This window comes from Trachypithecus francoisi, unplaced genomic scaffold (genome assembly GCF_009764315.1).
Source record: "Trachypithecus francoisi isolate TF-2019V2 unplaced genomic scaffold, Tfra_2.0 Lachesis_group6, whole genome shotgun sequence".
In the NCBI taxonomy this organism is placed as follows: Eukaryota; Metazoa; Chordata; class Mammalia; order Primates; family Cercopithecidae; genus Trachypithecus; species Trachypithecus francoisi.
In genome coordinates, this window is record NW_022681471.1 from 72,155,232 (window position 1) to 72,163,066 (window position 7,835).

Here is a 7,835-nt window from a genome sequence, read left to right on the forward strand (position 1 = left end):
TTTTCTTTACAAAGGTATCAGTCCGTGATGGATTGGAAATTTACCAAAAAAAAAAAAAAATAACAACAACAACAACAACAACAAAAACCAAACTGGGTCAGGCGTGGTGGCTCATGCCTGTAATCCCAGCATTTTGGGAGGCCCAGGCAGGAGGATCACTTGAGACCAGCCTGGGCAACCAAGTGAGGTCTCATCTCTACAAAAAATTTTAAAAATTATCTGGGCATGGTGGCATGTGCCTGTAGTCCCAGCTACTCAGGAAGCTGAGGCAGGAGGATTATTTGAGCCTGGGAGGTCAAGGCTGCAGTGAGTTATCATCACACCACTGCACTCCAGCCTGGGCAAAAGAGCAAGATCCTGTCTCAAACAAAAAACAAACAAATAAAAAAACCCAAATCCCTGATCTTTTGCCATACATAGTTTTCATTTTAGTTTTTTTCTGAAGATGGGATGTTGCTGTGTTGCCCAGGCTGGTCTCGAATTCCTGGCCTCAAGCAGTCCTCCCACCTTGGCCTCCCAAAGTGCTGGATTACAGGAGTGAACCACTGCACCTGGTTACCACAGTAGTTTGAGAAGCACTGATTGAAGTGGATTCCAGTTTGGGGTTGTCATTTGCCATTAACTCTTTTTTATGGACAATGTTTCTCTAAGGTAGGTACTGAAGAGTAGGATTACTGGGTTACTGGATCAAAGGGTATGTACATTTTACATTTTATTACTGCAAAATTGCTCTTCAAAAAGGCCAAATACTTCTAACAATGGTATATGAGTCCTTTTTTTGTGCCAGAAATGATATTCAAAAAAATGAAAACTAAGATGGTATATGAGAGTACCTATTTCCCTACACTCCTGCCAACACCTGATATCAATCTCTTAAACTTTTTTAGTCTGTCAGGCAAAAAATATCTCCTCTTTATTCACAGTTTTCTGATTATTAGTGAATTTAAGTATTTTTTCATGTTTATTAACTTTAAATTTTGATGTAGTCAGATATATTATTCCTTTTCTTTATGGCTTTTACCTTTTTGTTATTTTTTCATAGAGACAGGCCTCACTCTGTTGCACAGGTTGTAGTATAGTGGTGCAATCATAGCTCACTGTAACCTTGAACTCCTGGGCTCAAGCAATCCTCCCACCTCAGCTTCCCCAGTAGCTGGGACCATAGGCACATGCCACTATACCTGGCTAATTAAAAAAAAATTTTTTTTTGTAGAGATGGGGTCTCACTATGTTGCCCAGGGTGGTCTCTAACTCCTGACTTCAAGTGATCTGCCCGCCTTGGCCCCCAAAGTGCTGGGATTATAGGCATGAACCACTGCACCTGGCCCAGCTTTTGCTTTTTTAGTCTTAAGTGTTCTTGCTCCAAGGTTTTAAGCATGTTCATTTATATTTTCTTCTCATGTGTTTCTTCCCCTCTTTTCTTACAGCTTTATTGAGGTATAATTGATGTACACTAAACTGCACATCCTCAAAGTATATAATTTGATGAATTTGGACATATGTACACACCCATGAAACTATTACCACAATCGAGATAATGAACATGTCCATCACCTCTGAAAATGTCCTTGTGTGTTCCTTTGTTCTCATTTCTAAATGTGTGTGTATGTTCATGTATGCATAGATGCACGGATATGTGCTGGGATTATACACTTTTTCATTAATTAAGGTAAACTTACATACAGTAAAATTCATCTTGAGTATATGTTTCTGCAGGTGCTGACAAATGCATAAAGTCATGTAACAACTGGCCGGGCATGGTGGCTCATGCCTGTAATCCCAGCACTTTGGGAGGCCAAGGCAGGTGGATCACCTGAGGTCGGGAGTTGGAGAGCAGCCTGACCAACATGGAGAAACCCGTCTCTACTGAAAATACAAAATTAGCCGGGCGTGGTGGTGCATGCCTGTCATCCCAGCTACTCGGGAGGCTGAGGCAGGAGAATCGCTTGAACCCGAGAGGCGGAGGTTGTGGTGACCCGAGATCACGCCATTTCACTCCAGCCTGGGCAGCAAGAGTGAAACTCCGTCTTAAAAAAAAAAAAAAAAAAAAAAAAGAAAAGAAAAGAAAAGAAAAAAGTCATGTAACAACCATACAGTGAAAATATAGAATAGTTTCATCACCTCAAAAAATTCCCAATTCTCCTTTATAGCCTACTCCTCCCCTCTACTTCCCAGTAATCACTGCCTGTTTTCTGTCACTATAGTTTTGCCTTTTCAAACTGTCATGTAATCATAAGTATATAAACTTTTGAGACTGGCTTCTTTTATTTATTTTTATTTATTATTATTATTATTTTTGAGACGGAGTCTCACTCTGTCACCCAGGCTGGAGTGCAGTGGCGTGATCTCGACCCACCGCAACCTCTGCCTCCCAGTTCAAGTGATTCTCCCGCCTCAGCTTCCCGAGTAGCTGGGATTACAGGCCTGTGGTACCATGCCCAGCTAATTTTTGTATTTTCAGTAGAGATGGAGTTTCACCATGTTGGCCAGGCTGGTCTCGAACTCCTGACCTCAGGTGATCCGCCTGCTTCGGCCTCCCAAAATGCTGCAATTATAGGCATGAGCCACCGCGCCTGGCCTATTTATTATTATTATTATTTATTTATTTATTTTGTTTTTTGAGACACAGTCTCGCTCTGTCACCCAGGCTGGAGTGTAGTGGCGTGATCTTGGCTCACTGCAACCTCCCACTCCCAGGTTCAAGTGATTCTCCTGCTTCGGCTTCCCGAGCAGCTGGGATTACAGGCGCCGCCACCACGTCCAGCTAATTTTTGTATTTTTAGTAGAGACAGGGTTTCACCATGTTGGCCAGGCTGGTTTCGAACTCCTGACCTCAGGTGATCTGCTCGCCTTGGCCTCCCAAAGTGTTGCAATTATAGGCGTGAGCCGCCACGCCTAGCCTATTTACTATTATTTATTTATTTATTGAGACAGAATCTCACTTTGTTGTCCAGGCTAGAGTGCAGTGGCATGATCATGGCTCACCACAGCCTGGACCTCCTGGGCTCAGGTGATCCGCCCACCTCAGCCTCCTAAGTAGCTGGGACTACAGGCGCAGGCCACCACACCCGGCTAATTTTTTGTATTTTTTGAAGAGATGGGGTTTTGCCATGTTGTCCAGACTGGTCTTGAACTCCTGGGCTCTAGTGATCCTCTCACCTCAGCCTCCCGAAGTCCTAGGATTACAAGTATGAACCACTATGACTGGCTGGTTTTAATTCTTTAAACTGTTTAGGAGTTACTTTTGTGAATGGTATGAGATATTGCTATAACTTAATTTTTTTCAAATGTTAGGTTGGTGCAAAGTTATTGCAGTTTTTGCCATTAAAAATGGCAAATTTATTTTGCACCAACCTAATAGGTAATCATCACAATACTATTTACTTTCTCCAATGACTTGAAATGCCACCTTTATTATATACCCAATTCCCTTATACATACAAATCTGTTTCTGGATCATCTATTTTGTTTCACTGATGTTTGTTCTTTCTTTTTTTCTTTTCTTTTTTTTTTTTTTTTTTTGAGACGGAGTCTCGCTCTGTTGCCCAGGCTGGAGTGCAGTGGCGCAATCTCGGCTCACTGCAAGCTCCGCCTCCTGGGTTTACGCCATTCTCCTGCCTCAGCCTCCCGAGTAGCTGGGACTACAGGCGCCCGCCACCTCGCCCGGCTAGTGTTTTGTATTTTTTTTTAGTAGAGACGGGGTTTCACCGTGTAGGCCAGGATGGTCTCGATCTCCTGACCTCGTGATCCGCCCGTCTCGGCCTCCCAAAGTGCTGGGATTACAGGCTTGAGCCACCGCGCCCGGCCCTGATGTTTGTTCTTACGCCAAAATTACACTTTTTATATTACTGCTATAGCTTTATCATAATTTTGATACCTGATAAAGTCTTCCCTGTTGCAGACATTTCTTGCCTAACTAGTTCACTTTTCCTTCTACAAGGATTTTTAGAATCAGCCAATATATTCTCCAAAAAAATCTTGTTGAGATTTTAGTTGAGATTATGTTGAAATTTCAGCTTAATTTGGGGAGAGTGGATATCTTTACATTATTAAATTTTCTCAACATAATATATCCCTCTATTTATTAAAGTTTTCATTAATGATATGTCTCTCCTTTTATTTCGGCTTCTTTTATGTTTTACATTATTTGTAATCCTGTGTTTACTTCTCTTTCTTTCTCATCTGTAAACTTTTGTTTTTTTTTGAGACAGAGTCTTGCTGTCATCCAGGCTGGAGTGCAGTGGCGCAACCATGCCTTATTGCAGCCTCAACCTCACTGCCGCTATTAACATTTTTTTTTCTTTCTTTTTTTTTTTTGGAGAGATGAGGTCTCACTATGCTGCCCAGGCTGGTCTTGAACTTCTGGTCTCAAGTGATTCTCCTGCCTCGGCCTCCCAAAGTGCTGGGATTATTGGCCTGAGTCACTGCGCCTGGCCTGTAAACTTTTTTGAGTGTAGGGACTTTTTGTTTCATCTCTATATTGCAGTGCCTGACATATAGTAAGTGCTCAGGAAATGTTTGATGAGCAAATTACACCACAATAAGTGTTCCAGCATTTCATTAAAAATGGTGGACTTCAGCCTGGGCAACATAGTGAGAGACCTCATCTCTACAAAAAATAAAAAGATTAGCTGGGTATGGCAGCATGTGCCTGTGGTCCCTGCTATTCAAGTGGCTGACGTAGGAGGATCGCTTGAGCCCAGGAGGTTGAGGCTGAGTGCACTTCAGTCTAGGCAACAGAGCAACACCTTGTCTCAAACAACAACAAAAACAGAAAAACAAAACTTGTGGACTTGGGAGTGGGGGGTTGTGGGGGGAGGGAAAATGGGTGAAGAAGGGGAGGTGGCTGGGGAATGGGTGGGGGCCTGGCGGGAGCAAGCAGTGGAGCTGGGGTCCCTGAGCTCTGTCAGGAGGAAGCCAGGCTGCACTTTCTGGGCAGTCGGAGGGGACAGGTGGCACCAGAAGGCAGGTGGACTTAACCTGTTGGTGACTGCGGCCTCTGCCCGTCCTGCCTTCCTGCAGGTGCCTTGGATGAGGCTGCCCCACACACCCTGAATGATTTTTATAATCAGTGGATAAAGTGGGAGAAATGTGGAATAACTTCAAATACAGGTAACAGAATGTCTTCAGTCGTGAGGGAGTAAGCCGTGGTGAAAATGTGGATATGAACTCTGACAGATATTTGTCAAAAAGAAAAAACATCAATATAGGAGACTCGGCTGCTCAGCAACAAAGTAGTCCTTAAGAGAAAATGTTGCCTTACACCTGGCACGCCAGGCCTTCAAAGAATTCTTCAAGGAGAAACCACATTGTGCCACTGAAATCCCTCAAATTGTTGAAATAAGTATCAAAAAGGATGATGATTTTTGTGTTACCCCAGGAACAAGACTTGCATGAAGAGATTCCTACTTTTGACATGCTCCATGGGGTGGTAAGAGAAACATTTCTGTTACAATGACCAGGATTCATTGGATACTGATAAAAAGCTTGGTAGAACTCAAAGTGGACTTCAAAGGAAAGAGAGGTGCTAAGCTCTGTACAGGACACGGACAGTGTTTCCAGAAGAACCAGAAGAACCGTAGGGAAGTCGCTCTCTGAGACAGGCTGCAGGATACTGTGGGCTTGTGTTTTCCCATGAGAACGTATAACAAGCAGTCAAAGCCTCTCTTTTCCAATTAAAGAAACATCTCTTTCTGAATTAATACTGGAGAAATGCCCTTTTCCTGCTGGCTCAGATTTAGCCCCAAAATGGCATTTGAATAAGCAGCATACAGCTCCTGTGAGCCCACATTCAACATTTTTTGATGCATTTGATTTGTCTTTGGGGTTTTTTTTTTTTTTCTTTTTTTGAGACGGATCCATCGCCCAGGCTGGAGTGCAGTGGTGTAATCTCGGCTCACTACAACCTCGGCTCACTGCAACCTCCGCTTCCCGGGTTCAAGCGATTCTCCTGCCTCAGCCTCCTGAGTAGCTGGGATTACAGATGCCCGCCACTACGCCAGCTAATTTTGTATTTTTTAGTAGAGACGGGTTTTCGCCGTGTTGGCCAGGTTGGTCTTGAACTCCTGACCTCAGGTGATCAGCACACCTCGGCCTTCCAAAGTGCTGGGATTACAGGTGTGACCCACCTCACCCAGCCCCATATTTAGTTTCTATAGAAGATGAAGATAGTTTAGAAGAGAAGACCGCTTAGTATTGAAGAAGGGGTTGATCCCCCTCCCGATGCACAAATACATACATTTGAAGCGACTGCACAGGTTAATCCATTATATAAACTGGGACCAAAGTTAGCTCCTAGAACGACTGAAATAAGTGGGGACAGTTCTGCAGTTCCACATGCTAATTGTGACCTGAAAGAGGATACAGCCACCCTGTGTTTGCAGCCATGGAGGGCAGAAGCAGCATGAGGTACATGCCCATGTTAGCAGACAGGGAGCTTGGGAAGTCCACACACAGACTGATTACATACATTGCTTCAGACTACAGGGAATCCTTGTTATTGGAGAGTGATGGATCGTTATGAAACAGAAGCCCTTTTAGAAGGGAAACGCGAAGACACATTTTTGCTCAGGGACGCTGGGCAAAGGGACTGCCTCTTCTCTGTGAACTTCTGGGGCTGCAACAGATCCCTGCAGGCCTGAATTGAGCAGTAATCACAACTTTGGTTTTGATGCCCATGACCCCTGTTTATTTCACTCCTCCACTATAACAGGACTTGAATAACATTATAGCAGCCATAAAAAAAGGATGAGTTCATGTCCTTTGCAGGGACATGGATGAAGCTGGAAACCATCATTCTCAGCAAACTAACACAGGAACAGAAAACCAAACACTGCATGTTCTCACTCGTAAGTGGGAGTTGAACAATGAGAACACATGGACATGGCGGGGAGCGAGGTGTGGGGGAACATCACACACGGAGCCTGTTGGGGGGTGGGGGGAGCGAGGGGAGGGATAGCATTAGGAGAAATACCTAATGTAGATGATGGGTTGATGGGTGCAGCGAACCACCATGGCACATGTATACCTATGTAATAAACCTGGACGTTCTGCACATGTGTCCCAGCACTTAAAGTATAATAAAAAAGAACATTATAAAGATCCCAGTTATTGCATGTTTTTTGAACCGTTGCTTACTATATTACTAGATAGGACTTTCCCTTTTAGCTGTAGTATATCTGTTGTACAGTAATCTGCAGGTGCACTACATATGATGGAATTAATGGGCCTCCTTTACCATCAATGTTACAGGATTTTTAAAAAGAGTATTATTATAAACACAAATTTTGGGTTCGCTGGTTAGAACGAGAACCAGTCAAGGCAAAGTAAACTCTCCTGTCCCCAAAGGGTGTGAACCTGGTCTGCTTTCATGTGCATCAGACATTCACCTATAATGATGCTAGGTTTTTTCATATAGTATGTAAGGTTAGTGTTAGTATCTGTCAGATGCAACCTTCTGTTACTTATCCAGATAAACATGGTTCCTAGTGGAACAACAGAGGATAGAAGTACAGGTGTTCAGGCTGGGCACAGTGGCTCACGCCTGTAATCCCAGCACTTTGGGAGGCTGAGGCAGGCGGATCACTTGAGCTTAGGAGTTCGAGACCAGCCTGACCAACGTGGTGAAACCCCATCTCTACTGAAAATACAAAAAATTACCCGGGTGTGGTGGCGGGCACTTGTAATCCTAGCTACTGGGGAGGCTGAGGTGGGAAAATTGCTGGAACCTGGGAGGTGGAGGTTGCAGTGAGCTGAGATTGCTCCACTGCACTTCAGTCTGGGAGACAGAGCAAGACTCTGTCAAAACAGAGACAAAAACAAAAACAAACTACAGG

General features: G+C 43.9%; 1 pseudogene; it reads left to right on the forward strand.

Moving 5' to 3' along the window:
• The first annotated feature begins 5,096 nt into the window (after positions 1-5,096).
• LOC117077227 lies at positions 5,097-7,619 on the forward strand (annotated as a pseudogene).
• Positions 7,620-7,835: the final 216 nt, after the last annotated feature.